Source organism: Corythoichthys intestinalis, chromosome 7 (genome assembly GCF_030265065.1).
Source record: "Corythoichthys intestinalis isolate RoL2023-P3 chromosome 7, ASM3026506v1, whole genome shotgun sequence".
Taxonomy (NCBI): Eukaryota; Metazoa; Chordata; class Actinopteri; order Syngnathiformes; family Syngnathidae; genus Corythoichthys; species Corythoichthys intestinalis.
Genome location: NC_080401.1, coordinates 10,583,423 through 10,598,347, shown reverse-complemented (window position 1 = coordinate 10,598,347; position 14,925 = coordinate 10,583,423). Strand labels below are relative to the sequence as shown.

Sequence of the window (14,925 nt, the reverse complement as noted above, 5' to 3'; positions counted from 1 at the left end):
AGGCACCATTGTCTAGCGCTAGTTTAGCCACTCTGGTGCACTGAAACTAACAAATAACTAACAAACTGCACGTAATTTGTTGAAATCAACTCCACCAACAATTTAAACCCCCAATAACTCGGAGGTTAAGTCTTATGTCAAAAATTCTGAAGTTCCCCTTTATGCACGTTCAGACTTCAGTTCATGTGAAGTAAAAATGCATTGTATTTTTGGGCAAATTATTCCATATTTTGTGACTGTCAATGATTCTCTTTCTTTGGCCAAACTATCCCACATTTTGTAACTGTCATTGATACCGATGATGATGACAATAAAATACTTCATTCATTCATTCAAAATTCTGTAACCTCTGGCAGCATTATGGAGCCGTCATTCAGCAAGATGGGCCTATTTCCATTGGTATAGAGTGGACCGCTCTTAAAGTATGAAGAGTTCAAATCTTGAGCGTTTTACTCGGGCAAATTGTATTGAATGCATCATTCGCTATGTCAAAACTTTATATTACAAAAAAAATTGAACTGATCATGTAGTTTTTGAGTTACTATCATTGCAACACCTTAGCAACGAGGGACCCCCCCTCGCTGATGTAATTTACAGAAAACCTCGGCAGCTATACAGGAAGTATAGCAGTACCTCTCCTTAAGAACGTCTCTACATACAGAATTTTCAGGTTAAGACACGCCTCAACAGGAAACTGTTGCCTCTTGTTAAGAAATTTCAGGATACACAAGTTAAAAATACAGTATGGCTGGTACTCACAGCGCCCAGAAATTACTGAACGTAACATACGTATAGCTGCTCTGCCATTGGCTATTGCCTAGCAATCCTGGCATCCAATGTGCTAAGAGGGACCACTACTGTATGGTGTATGTGTGTATCCCAGCGTCCTCTTTATTCGCCTCTCGTGTTACGACAGCGTTACATGAGTGTATTAACTTTGATTCTTTACTCTATTCTTGTTTTTTTACATTATGCACAACTCAGATTTTATGTTTATTGTACAATAATCTAATTGTAACATGTATTTGTTACATGTTTTAATATATTTTTATGCATTATAAAAGATTTATGTCTGAATTTTAGGGGGCTTGGAACGGTTCAGGGCATTTACATGGAAAACGTTACTACTTACAGAATTTTCAAGTTAAGAAACTACTTCCAGAACCACAGTATTGCAAAAATTTTCTGGGATTTACTTGCGAGATTCATCATGCCATCTCGATGCGTAGCGATGAATTCTTCAAATAAAGGCTCGAGACTTAGTGGCCCAAAAAACATTCTTTGGACATCCTTTGTGAGAGTCAAGCGGAAGAACTTCCCAACGGCTCCTCGATTGCTTCTTTGTTTTCAACATTCCAGCAGTGACAGTTTTGAAAGCGTAGGAGAATACAACCTTCGTTTTTCGACCCGTAAGAAGACCTTTACTGGCTTTTCTAATTCTAAAATTTGATACAATCTTGTTGATATAAGAGGGAAAATCCTACTGCCTGTTCGTTGAAGTGCGACCTGTTTTTGTTGTTGTTGTTATTGTTGTTGTTGTTGCTGGCCTGTCATAAGTAGAGATGGCAGCTGACAGGTCGTTGATTCATGTGAATTTGATACATTTATAGGCTTACCACTCTTCCTATTGTGAAGTGTAAAGCCACCAATCGGCGTCATCGCCACCGTATACTGTGCCGAGTAAATCGTTGTCATCTGACGCCTCAGGTTCAAACATGTAAGGATTAATTGAAGATAATCTTTCTTAGGAGCCCTTGTCATTGCTAACGTCACAAAAAAGTGATCCTGAACGGGTACTTTCACTGGAAATATCACTATCGCTGGTGCAGCTATGGTTAAAGTCCACCACGTCTTCTGTTGCCTTCTGTAAATGACGTCACACTTCCTGGTTTTGGAAGGGAGTATTGACGGAAAAACAACAACAAAAACAACAAATTCTTCTCGCAGTTTTACGTTAGAAATGTTATAAGCAGTGTTGTTAATAATGGCATTAGAATATAACGGTGTTACTAACGGCGTTATTTTCTTCAGTAGTGAGTAATCAAATTAATTACTTTTCTCATCTTGGCAACGGCGTTACCATTACAGAGGGGGGAAAGGCGTGCATTACTATACGTTACGATGGTGGTTGACTGACGTGAGAAAAGTCTGAAAAAGAAGTACTCACGGAGACGAGAGAGCAGAGCAGGAGTGGGGAGGAGGCAAGGGAGTGTGACGCCGTTGCAAACGCGATGCTACAATGCTAGGTGGTTCCAATAATACCTGACTGTAGCCGGTAGCCTACAAACTACGCCCACATAATGCTTCGGTAGATATCACATATATACAGAACTAGATGCAAATGATAGACACAGTGGCATTAGCAACATGTGTAATAAAGAACTAGATGTGTTGTTAAACAGCCGCCATCTTAAAGCAGTAGACATCTCAGGAAAGCTCTGCTGTAGAGAACCTTCCTAGGAAAAAAGTAACTTTTTATCTAAAATGCTCCTAAATTGGCAAAACTTAACTTAAATCTATCTTTAAAAGATAAAACAGTTTTAAAACTTACACATGTCGAAAATAGACAGAAGGGAACTAATGCAATACCGGGAGCAATTTTAACAACTTTAACGGTTGATTCACAAGATTAAATGACTTCCACACATAGCAAAGATTACTATCTAGCTATCGCAATATCCGCAATACCCCTGTGTCTAGTTAAGTTTAGGGTAAAGAATTGGGCTAGGGCCAATTGTCCCAAAAACCCTTTAAACTTCACATTGTGTGACCTGGTTTTTACTTTTTTTTTTAATTTAATTTTTTTTTTTTTTTTTTTGAGAAAAAAAAAAAACATGAAAATTGTCACCAGTTACTTTGACCAGTAACGAATTACTCTTACATTCAGGTAACTTAGTTAATAATGCAATTACTTTTTGGGAGAAGTCATTTGTAACTGTAATTAATTACTTTTTAAAAGTAAGATTAACAACACTGGTTATAAGCCCCTTTCACATATCCCGGGAAACTCCCGTGTAAGGTGACACGGAATTTACTCGTGTCATTGCATTCACGCATGTAGTGATATCCCAGCAATGACGCAGGTTGGACAGTTTCACAGGCTTGTCCCGTGTTGCCCACTAGCGCCCTCTGTGCGGGTAAGGCTGGCGCGATTTTATAACCTGGACATTACGTCATTTTTGGTCGGCATTGGCTGTCACAATGTTGGTAAAATCGTGTTATTTTACAGAACCGTTTGTGGGAGCGTTCCCGACGTTGTAACTGCAGCCAATTCAAGCTCATGAAGACAGTATTTTTTTATTTATTATTTATTCCGGCGACGTGATATTAACTTGCTGGGCGCCATTCGACACCTCTGCCCCCCTTGTTTTAAAATCTCCTACGTTGTGATGGTATTTGAGTGTATTTGTTTTGTTGTCTTATCGCCTCTCTGCCTACCGCTTAGGTTATTATTATTGATCACCGTCAACCTACTGTCACGGACTCATTGTGTTATTCCCCCTTTACCGTGGTCGCGTGTATTTTTGTTTGTATTTAATAAACCCTTGAACGCATCCCTCTGTTGTTTTCCGCTTTGAGGTAGAATCTTGTTTCCGCAGTTGCAAACCCAAACATTGGCAACAAAATGAACCACACATTTCCAAAAATAGACGAGGGACTCTCTACCTCGTTTCTACGATTCAGTAATAATTTATTTGGTTTGGTTTTTCATTTTATTTCAGCTATTTCCAGCTTGCTATGTTGATAATTGCAATGTTTGTTTACCGCTTTTCGTCTTACTGTGAAGAAAGAGGAAGTGATGATCGGCCCGCCATGATATTTACGTCATAATCCATTGTGTTGCGACCCAGGAATTTAAAGCTTGCTTTTACATAATCCTCGTCCCGGGACTTTACCGGGAATTATACTCAGATGCAACCCGTGAAATGTCAGTGTAATCTCCGTGTCAGTCGACCCAGAAAATTCCGTTCACATACAAGGGCTACCCGTTTAAATTCCCGGATTTTCCCGGTGTTTCGGCATGTGTTAAAGGGGCTATAGTCATTTCAACGACTTCATCCAAAGTTTAAATCCGTCAAATTACATAGAAATCTGACAAACTCTTCATCTGCCATTCAACACCAGATTTTCAGGCCTTTCTGTATCACAATTGTATGGGTTTTCTCCATGCGTTCCGGTTTGCTCCTTCTTAAAAATGTGTTAACAATTTGTTTACCAAAAGACTTGGAATAAGTTCTTGTGTGCAACACGTATGCTGTCTGCTGTTCCGTGTTTTTTTGGGTTTTTTTTCCCCCAAATGTCTTTGTTTCAATGGTTTTGCAGGATATTTGCTGTCTTCCACACAGTGTGGCAATGATATCATTGCAAATTTTCAAACTGATTTAGTAATAAATCCTGTAGTTCTGATTGCAGTTTGTTGGTGGCATACTCCAAATCAGCTTTTCCATAAAATCCTCTCTGACAAAATGTGAAAAACTATTGTTGTTCTTTGTTTCCATATCACTCTAATCCTCTTTCTCCCGCTCACCCTCCCTGCATCCCATCATCATGCTCCCCAAATGAAGGCAAATGCCTCAGTACTGACCGCTGTCAAGCCCCCCCAATCACACAAACACACACAACTATCGCTTGCTACAGTATTTACGCCTTACTGTGGGGCTAATCTGTATGGTCACACTTTGCATATGTTTATGAGTCCATGTGTAATGGGGAGTTCGCTTGGCTCATACCGGGTATTGGCTCGTGTGCATTGTGTATGTGTTAGTGTAAATGACAAACAGCCTTGGTTGGACTTAGAAGAGGACCAAATGGATTTGGAAATTTGTACCCAGTTCAAGAATGGCGTATGTTGGCTGGTTCTCAGGTTGACGAGCACCCCCTCATCTGTGTTTGGCTACTGTCAAAGGTATGCCGCGGATCAGTTTAAGTCTTATAGAGCTATTGTTGTGCAAAAGCCCCATGCTCTCTTTCATCTTTTATAATCTCTTTGTTTGATGATACATACATCAATGCTTCTCTAATTTGCAAATACACAGAGGTCAAATACGCAGTTTTGGGAGCAGAACAAACACTGCAACAGTATGACTGTTAGGTTTTTCCATTGCAGCCAAATTAAAACATATATACCGTAATTTTCGAGCTATAAGGCGTACCTGACTATAAAGCGCCATCCACCAAATTTGACACAAAAACTCCATTTGTTCATAGGTAAGCCGCACTGGACTGTATGCCACAGCTGCCCACACTGTATTATGGGATATTTACACCAAAAGATATTAACTGGTTACACTTTATTAGACAGCAGCATTATAAGACTGTCATGAGACCAAATGAACCACTATGAAGCATTGAACCAATTGGCTGAAAAGCTTCATTTGTCCATCGCTGCTCCCTTGAGGGAGACAGTCAACCTCTGCTGCCACCTGCTGTCGACACTGTTGTCGTCCAACATGCCTCCTAGCATGCATTGTGGCGCTACAAATGTAAATACCAATCTAAATTTATGTGCTGTGATAATTTTTTCTTCAGTTACTGTTCCAGTTGTTTCATTAATTGCTAGTTATGATATTTGGTAGCAAGTGCTGCCATAAGACTGTCATAAGACCATCATAATTATGATATGACACTGCCATGAGCATTAATAAATGCTTATGACAGCTATAATTTTGTGTCATCTGACAAATTGTCTCACTTTTGGATGGATGTAAAAGATCCGAGCTGGACATAAATGGAGTTAGTGACATAATTTACTGGATGACACTTAATGACATCTGTCATAAGCATTCATTAATGCCCATAATAGTGTCATTTTATAATTATGACGGTCTTATGGCAGTTTTATGACGCCGCTTACAAATATAGTGTTACCTATTAATTAAATCAACAAATAAGCCGCACTGGTCTACTGTATAAACTGAAGGATTCAAAATGAGGGGAAAAAGTAGCGGCTTATATTTCGAAAATTACGGTTATCATAAAACACAAATAAATAAATAATATTTTCTGTGAACAAACACTGAAGTATTTGTAGGAGTCATGTTGACAGCATGTCATAAATGTTGACATGAATGTAACATTTTGAAGGGGGAAGCAAAGTGATTTAAAAATCATGGAATTTAACATTTCATTGATTGGCAGCCTTTTGCGGGCCCATCTCCATCATGACCATTTTGTTCCCCCAAATTCATGTTTTCATGGATCAGCATATTCTTTTCATGAAATTCAATTTATTCAGGGGCAGTGCAGTATGTCTGCCTCAAAGCTCAGAGGATGTGGTTCTGGTCCTTGCCTTCCTGTGTAGAGTTTAAATAGTATGTTCTCCCTATGCTTAGTATGTGTGATTGCTTCAAGTGCTCGAGCTTCCTCACCGAGGGCGACTGCAAATTGTTCCTAGGTGTTGTCGGTTTATGACATCCCATAAGCTGATGCTTTACGGCGTGATTACATGACCACGTGGTCATCGTGTAAACTGAATTGCACTGTACACTTCAATATGCAGGTGTCATCACGTAACACATCAGCTCAACTGCACAGCACGCAAGTGTAGAGGTAAGACAATATGTCGAAATAGTGATGCATTACGATACCTTGTATCCCAAAAGGTTAGCAATATGCTCCTGCCAAGAATCGATATATTGTTTTAAAAACGTGTCACTGTTTGGGGAAAAAAACAGGTTGCTACCAAAAACTTCCACTAGAATGATGGCGCTAGAGGTCCAACACATTTGACAGGGAGGGTCAAAGATAGATTAGACTTCTAGGGCCGTCAATGGCACAGAAAGAGAGCATTCAGAGCCAGTATCCACGGTTTGGGGGTTATTTACATAGGTCACTTCATGTTCATTTTAGGGCCTTTACAGGTCGCTTCCTGTTGATTTTGAGTCACATCCTATTCATTTGGGGACATTTGCAGGTCACAACCCAAAACCAACAGGAAATCACCCAGAAATGCCCCCAAATCCACAGGAAGTAACCAAATCAATGTATTGTAGAATGATATTGTGGCCCATGCATCGATAATTGTTTTATTGCTATAATGTGAGATATTCATCATCATGAGCCTTCCCCAATAGCAGGCGACTGCGTGCCGGATCCAGCCTCAGCTCGCCAGATCCACATAGCAATCACACCCGCTTAACGTTAGTGCGCCAGATGCAGCTCGGATCAGCACTATGACAGTTTTGCCTTAATTGTCGCCTTGATTGCACAGATGGGTGAGCCTGGGACCTTACTGAGTTTGGGCCATTTTGCTATGTGGGTTGTATCGCAAATCATATCATATCGTGAGGTACAGTGAGGTTTCAATAATTACTTGTTAAGTTTTATCAGAGTGTGAGTTACTGTAATTTACGGACTATAAATTACACCCACCATCTAAAAAACCAACAACAAAAAACTGTATTTATTGATAGATAAGTCAGACTGGAGTACGGGCAACAGGCGTCCACATTATCCATCTGTCAACTTTCAACACTGCTTGTCCTTGTCAGGGTCGCGGGGTGTCGGAGCCTATCACAGCCAACCATGGGCGAACGCCGAACTGCACCCTAAATTGCCATTCGCATCCACAATCTAACCGCTACTGAGTGGGAATTGAAGTCAGGCAAATGCATCACTACACCAGCAATGACACGTCCACATAAAATTATGGGCTATGCAGCTCATTAGCCTGTAAAAATCCATACATAAGATGCACTGTACTATAAGCCACGAGGTTCAAAGTGTGTGTGTGTGTGTGTGTGTGTGGGGGGGGGGGGGGGGGGGTAGCAGAGTATAGTCCAAATATTACATGAATTTGTATGTATATGAAAAATGTTTATAAAGTAAATTGAGTGACTGGACCCCCCCCCCCCACACACACACACACACACACACACAGATTTTGTATTGCTTTTACTAACTTTAGCTTAAGGGATGGTTTAAGGCGTGGATTTACCAGCATGGTGTCTTACCCAGAGCGCTCTGGCCTCTGTTAGTGTATGAGGTTCCTCTGTCAACAGTGGAGACTCTGAAGAGGAAGATCAGCACCTACCTCCGCCGATGAATGGGTTTTCCTCGTAGCTTATGCACTGTATGGGAAGACCAACAAGCTTCAGCTCCCTTTCAACAGCCTGGACGAGGAGTTTAGGGCCTTTCGCACCAAAGAGGCTTTGCTCTACCGGGACTCCAAGGGCCCCAAAGTGGCATCAGCAGGCGTAGTCGTAGTGCCATCTGGTAGGAAGTGGAGGGCTCAGGAAAGCTTGAAGGTAGCCGAGTCTCGACTGAGATATAGGATCTTGGTGGGTGCAGTGGCAAGAGGTCATGCTGGGCTTGGAGCCCTTCCCCAACCTCGCTATGAGAAGGCACAAGGTAAGGATAAACGCCAGCTAGTCCTAAAAGAGGTGCGTGCAAAGGTTGAGGAGGAACGAACCAGCAAGATGGTGGGCATGCAGCAGCAGGGAGCATGGACTAGGTGGGAGGGTACACTGGAGTGGAAGATGACCTGGTCTGAGATCAGGCAGACAGAACCACAGCGCATAAAGTTCATGGTTCAGGCTGTATATGTCGTCCTACCGAGCCCAGCCAATCTCCATCTTTGGGGCCTGAATGACTCTCCAGCCTGCGTGTTGTGCTCCAAGAAAGGCTTGCTGGAGCACATCCTGAGCAGCTGCTCTAAAGCTCTCAGGGAGGGTCGCTACCGTTGGCGGCACGACTAGGTGCTGAAAACCATTGCAGAAGCTATAGCTAAAGCCGTGGCCAAAAACAACAGCAGCAAACAACAACCTGACAAGAGGAGAATCACCTTTGTCAGGGCTGGAGAGTATAGAGGAGGCAAATGAGCGGAAGCGGTCAAAGTACCAGGAGCTCGTCGAGCAATGCCAGAGAGGAGGCTGGAAGGCACGCTGTGAGCCCATTGAAGTGGGGTGTAGAGGCTTTGCGGGCCGCTCACTATGCAAGGTACTCACACTCCTGGGCATCACAGGTGCTGAGAAAAGAAAGGCCATCAAGACCACCATGGAGGCAGCAGAGAGAGCCTCTAGATGGCTCCGGATCAGGAGGAGCGATTTGTGAGCCAATGTTACTGGGACACAAGCCGGGGTCTGATCATCCCTGGATTGGTCACCTGAGGGAGAGTGTATGATGTTGAAAGACCCGAAACCCCCGTTGATCTCAGGCACATCACTGATGATGTGTTCCAGTGCATCCTAGGATGTATCTTATAATCAGTTACTATTACAGAGCTATTTTTCAATTAGTTCACTTTTTTAGGAATGACAACAACAACAACCACAACAACACTACTTGTGTAACAACTTAAATAAAGGTAGGTCGATTAAATATCAACTTTCTAGAACTTTAAAAACTCTTATTTCGTACTACATCTACGGTTCTTCTTTCCTAATTCTGGAACATAAATCCAAATAAATGTAATACAGAAACATTGAACCACTCATTTGCAATGGCCTGATATTAAATAAAAACACATAATACTTCTATTACAGGTAGATACTGACATCTTATTGAGGAGTTTCTCCTCCCAGAAAAGTTTTCTTCATCTTAAGTATCTGTCCCTCAGCTATATTACCTCTTTGCTCTATCTATCCTCTTTTGATAAAACATCAGTCATTGAAGGAAGAGCACAAGATGGAAGATGTGCTTTATTTTGGCCAAAGCGGGCATCACCTAAAGGATGAGGATAAAGAGCTGAATCCGCTATATCTGTCTGCCTGAGTCTGTCTGTCCACTCTTTGCATTAAGATGATGTCCAGGTTCTTTTCAGACCCAACCACTCTGAACGGTCACAGAGCTTTTGTCCACCTCAACACACCCACCACACTATTCTCTCCATCCCATCATTGCAGCCGCAAACCCCCAGCTTCTAAGCCCACTGATGAGCATCAGTAACGGCCCAGAGGGGGATACAATAAGAAAGTGTGCGAAATGGAAGGCACAGAGTGGAAAAGTGAGTGAGGAGAAGCAACTTGAGGGTGATGGAGGGAATGGACAAAAGGAGGGGAGAAGACTGAAGGATACTGAAGCAGGGAGAAGACACACAGGAGGAGATGAGCAGGACACATAGGGGAGGCTGCGTCTTTAGGAGGAAGTCAGGCGGCACTAAGCATCTCTGTTGCTGCCCAGTCAGGCCTGCCATCCCCCAGGCCTCAAAAATCATCCCTCCTCCACCCACCACATCACCTCCTGAACGTTGACTGCCCTTGCCTTTCAACACAATTGAATCACTGTACTTTTAGGAACATGTTTACAACAAATCCAAGATAGTTTGTATTGATATTTTTCTGCTAATGACCCTGTTCAGCGCCCTTTTTAAGGGATCTTACAACAAGATTGCAATCTATGTTTATCACGTGCATGACAGCCATCAATCTGTTTCAGCGAACACACAATTTAGCACCTGCTGTTTGTGCATTTAGGAAATCAGGCCCAGTATGTGGGGGACAAGAGGACCATTTGGATATTATTTAGATACCTACAATGTAAATGTCAGAAATTGTGCACATAACTACAAACAGCATCACTGCAAGTGTGTCGTTCCTGTAGCATTTTGATGTCCTGACAAGAGGGAGATCACTGAGATCACACACACACCCCTATAGACACATCTACACAGACAAACACATGCGTGGCGTGCGCACACACGCAGCTAGTGTCCTCAGGGCTAATTGCTAGATTGAAGCAGATTTTCCTGTTCACTTCAGGGCTGTAATTGTGAGCAGAGAGAGTAGAGAGGAATGACAGGGCTTCAAGCTGAGAGGACAAATCACCAGGGGCCACCAATTATGATGCCTTTGCAAGGGTGTGTGTGCGTGTGTGTGGTGGTAGGGGGTATGCATCGTGTGTGTAGAGGGTGAAGGGTTAAGTCAAACATATCTCAATTCCAGGTTACTGTGGCACTGACCTCAAACCGCAAACACAAACTCACTTCATCCTCTTTCTTTCTCTCTCTCTCTGGCACCCACACACCCCCACACACATTGTATATTTTCACGCACATTATAGTTGTCCAATAATATCGACCGATAAAAGCATTTTATCGACATCGGTTTTTCATTATTGGTTTAGGGCCAGTATGCATAATGGCAGCGCTGTCATGTCCACTCATTGCCTGCCAGTTTTTCTAGCGTTTTGACGCCCCCTGCTGGCACTAAGTATAATTAATTTTGATAGAAATTCGGCACCGAAAACTATCGGCCGAAAATAGCTAAAAATGCATTATCTGTTTTCAGTTTTGAAGAACGAAAGTTTACCACCAAATAGTGTGAAGAACCTGAGTCCTCTTGTGATGACGTAATCAAAACACAGAGAGAAGCAATACGCAAGCTGACGCGGTCTCGCTAACGCTACTATCTCACAGCCAACGCGTCCGCGGTTTGGGGGTATTTTGAGGTAACAAAGCAATATACAAATTATTAAATGAAGGAAAGTAAAATACATTTGCTTCATCGCTGCTACACACTTGTTCTGAAGTTGCTGTCCATTGATGTCACGTGTCAGTGCATTTGAGCCTGTGCATACTTGAGTAATTTGGAGTTTAACTGATCAAAATAATATTCATTTATTTATTTATTTATTTATTTATTTCATTAATTATTTAATCATTTTTTTCCCTCCACAGTGACAGCCATTGCAGGAGTGCCCTCTACTTTCATCGATGTTCAAAAGTGATGCAGAAAATGTAATGTATTTGGTAGTGATTTTATTGTTATCACTATAATATATCATTTTTGTTCTAGGTTTTCAATCAAACAAAATCCCCTACCACCATCACCATCACCACAAAATGGCACTTAATGGGAATAGTCCAGTTCGATTTATATCCATATTTTTTTCATCTTCATTGTGCATTTTTTGGCTGGTGCGACTTCAACAAAATTACATGCACAATAATATAAATTGTATCTCTTATTAATATCTTAATTCATGCACACATTTATCATAAAAGTCTCAAAGGCAATGCTCATTTTATGTTTTGCACTTTGGTCTTACTGTGATAGGATTTATATTTCATCCATGCTGTATGTCATGTACCCACTTTATAGCATATTTGACAGTAAAGTTTACTCGAACACATTGGCTTATGCTGTATTATCATCACATCCAAGGATGAATATCTTTGCAGTTTGAATATGTAAATCAACACCGAGGCGCAAAGGTAAGTGAAGGCAATATTTATACATTCTAATTCACCTGAGCTCCCTACCCATGACTCTATACTGACCACACAATAATCTTCAGACCTGACACCTTTCGACACAAAAACGGCCTTATCATCGCATTTCATCTATTTGTCCTCATTCAGTTCGCCTCATTAGACTCCAGCACCAGTTAAAGAAAATATCAATGCATGCAGCACAACATGCATTTTACTACACTAACCATTTCACAGTGACAGCTACTATATAAATATACTAACAATCAACAGCAGACTGTCCGACCATAGCTAAAACTTTGTTTTCAGGTTTGATTTGAAGAAGAGACAAATGTGCAAAATTATACCTTGTAAATAGTCAAGCTCAGTCAATTCTTTTAGTCCTCTTACCTTTCAGTGATGTCACGCTGGTTCTTATGACAAGGCCTGCAGTCCTGTCCTCTGATTGGATGTCAGCCGCTACCCCACCAGTGTTCCACTGCAGGAAAATGAAAACACAATCCACTGCTATGATGCTGGACTTGGAACTCTCTCTATAGACTTTCTAGACATCTTTGCAAGAACTGATCCAGTATTTCTTCTAAGAGAGGCTTTTAATGTCCTTGGCCAGTCTCAAAATGACCATAATTCTTCATGTATTTTTTCTTGTCTATTCGCATTCCCAGTGTCTCATTCTTAGCCTTCGTCATCTTTACCTCGATCTCATATCATCTGGACCATCCCACCCCAGTCCTTCCCCTCATACTCCAGTCCGGCCTCCGACTACCTTCGGTGGGCCTGTATCTGTGCCTCCCTGCCTATCCTGCAGCCTGCCTTGCCTGCCTTCCTCAGCTCCAGCTTTCTACTCAGTGTTCAAGGGGAGAGCCAGCTAGGAATGCTGTGGCTCTAGACGTTTTGTCCAAGCCCTAGGTCTCTTTCACTGAGGCAAGATTAGTTCATACAAAAACTCAACAATACACCACTGAAAGCCATTGTTGATATTCAACATTTTTCACATAGCGGAGCAGAATAGACAATGTGGCAGTCGGGAAAGTACGAAGTGGACTAGGGTGCCTGATGGCTGATGGTATCAGAGCTGAGTGAGGGTTTTAATCCTTTTGTATACGCACATGCACCCGCACGTACGCACGCACAGACACACAACTACACAAACACCTACATTCACACAAACACACACTTTCAACATCTTGGAGACGGTAAAATCAATAATGCCTGTCTGTGTTCGGATCAGTGGGTGGGGGAGTGTGATAGGGAGAATAAATAGAATACTCTTTTTGCCTCTGTATGTGTGTGTGTAGGGGTGTGTGGGGCATTTAACCGTGTATATACATGAGACGTTTTTGTGAAAAGATTTCAATGTTTTCCATCACACTAGTGAATAAAGTGCTGTAACAAAAAGATGACCTATGACAGTTTTGGACAAAAAAAATGTATCAAACCAACCACGCATCCATCCATCCATCCATCCATCCATCCATCCATCCATCCATCCATCCATCCATCCATCCATCCATCCTCATACCACAAACACAATCAAAGCAAGGGTCGACAATAAAAATGGCCCGGTAGCCCGGACGTACTTTTAAAACTGTCAACCAGAATGCTTCAACCACTGGCCCGCCAGTAAAAATAATGTGCCTGTTTTAAAAAAAATAATCTTATTTCACATTAATTCCCAGTGGTTCCGTGTTTTGGTGACGTTCCGCTATCTCGATCAAAGAAAACCTTATTCTCTGCAGCCAGCCTTTGCTCTCTGTGGGGCGTAAACACACCTCGCTCGCTCGCTCTTGCATGAACGCGCGCAACCTGATCACTGCTGCTGATTGATTGTTAGCATCTCAGTACCCGCCTAACGTTATACTACAAGATGACATGTTTCTGAAACCCCCAGCTACCGGCCAAGCACTAAGGAAAAAAGACCACTCAAGAAAGAGAAAGTTATCGGAGGAGTTGAGGGAAAGCAAATCCAATATGAAAACAAAAGGGAGAGAAAGTTTCAGCCCCAGTGGTAAGACCGCTGGAATTGGCTCGGCTACGATTAGACAAAAATGAGGCTTACTGTGAGGTGTGCATATCAATGCCCATATATGCAGACAAGTACACTGCTGGACAAAAGTATTGGCACCCCTGCAATTCTGTCAGATAATGCTCAATTTCTCCCAGAAAATGATTGCGATTAGAAATGCTTTGGTAGTAATATCTTTATTTATTTTGCTTGCAATTACAAAAACACGAAAGAGAGTCATAATCGTTTTATACAAAACTCCAAAAATAGGCCGGACAAAAGTATTGGCACCGTCAGCCTAATACTTGGTAGCACACCCTTTAGACAAAATAACTGCAAACAACCTCTTCCGGTATCCATTAATGAGATTCTTACAATGCTCTGCTGGAATTTTAGACCATTCTTTTTTGGCCAACGCTCCAGATCTCTGAGATTTGAAGAGTGCCTTCTCCAAACTGCCATTTTCAGATCTCTCCACAGGTGTTCTATGGGATGCAGGTCTGACCGCATTGCTCTCTACTTTAGAAGTCTCCAGTGATTTGTCTCAAAACCATTTTCTATTGCTTTTTGAAGTGTGTTTGGATCATTGTCCTGCTGGAAGACCCATGACCTCTGAGAGAGACCCAGCTTTCTCACACTGGGCCCTAAATTATGCTGCAAAATTTGTTGGTAGTCTTCAGACTTCATAATGCCATGCACACGGTCAAGCAGTCCTGTGCCAGAGGCAGCAAAGCAACCCCAAAATATCAGGGAACCTCCGCCATGTTTGACT

General features: G+C 42.0%; 1 long non-coding RNA gene across 1 annotated transcript in view; it reads right to left on the bottom strand.

The window, feature by feature from the left end:
* The window catches only part of LOC130918752 (uncharacterized), a 39,796-nt gene extending 26,776 nt beyond the window's left edge, over window positions 1-13,020 (bottom strand). Inside the window, exon 1 of the long non-coding RNA XR_009063828.1 lies at window positions 12,539-13,020. This is a non-coding gene — a long non-coding RNA (uncharacterized LOC130918752). The remainder of the gene's footprint in view (window positions 1-12,538) is intronic.
* Window positions 13,021-14,925: the final 1,905 nt, after the last annotated feature.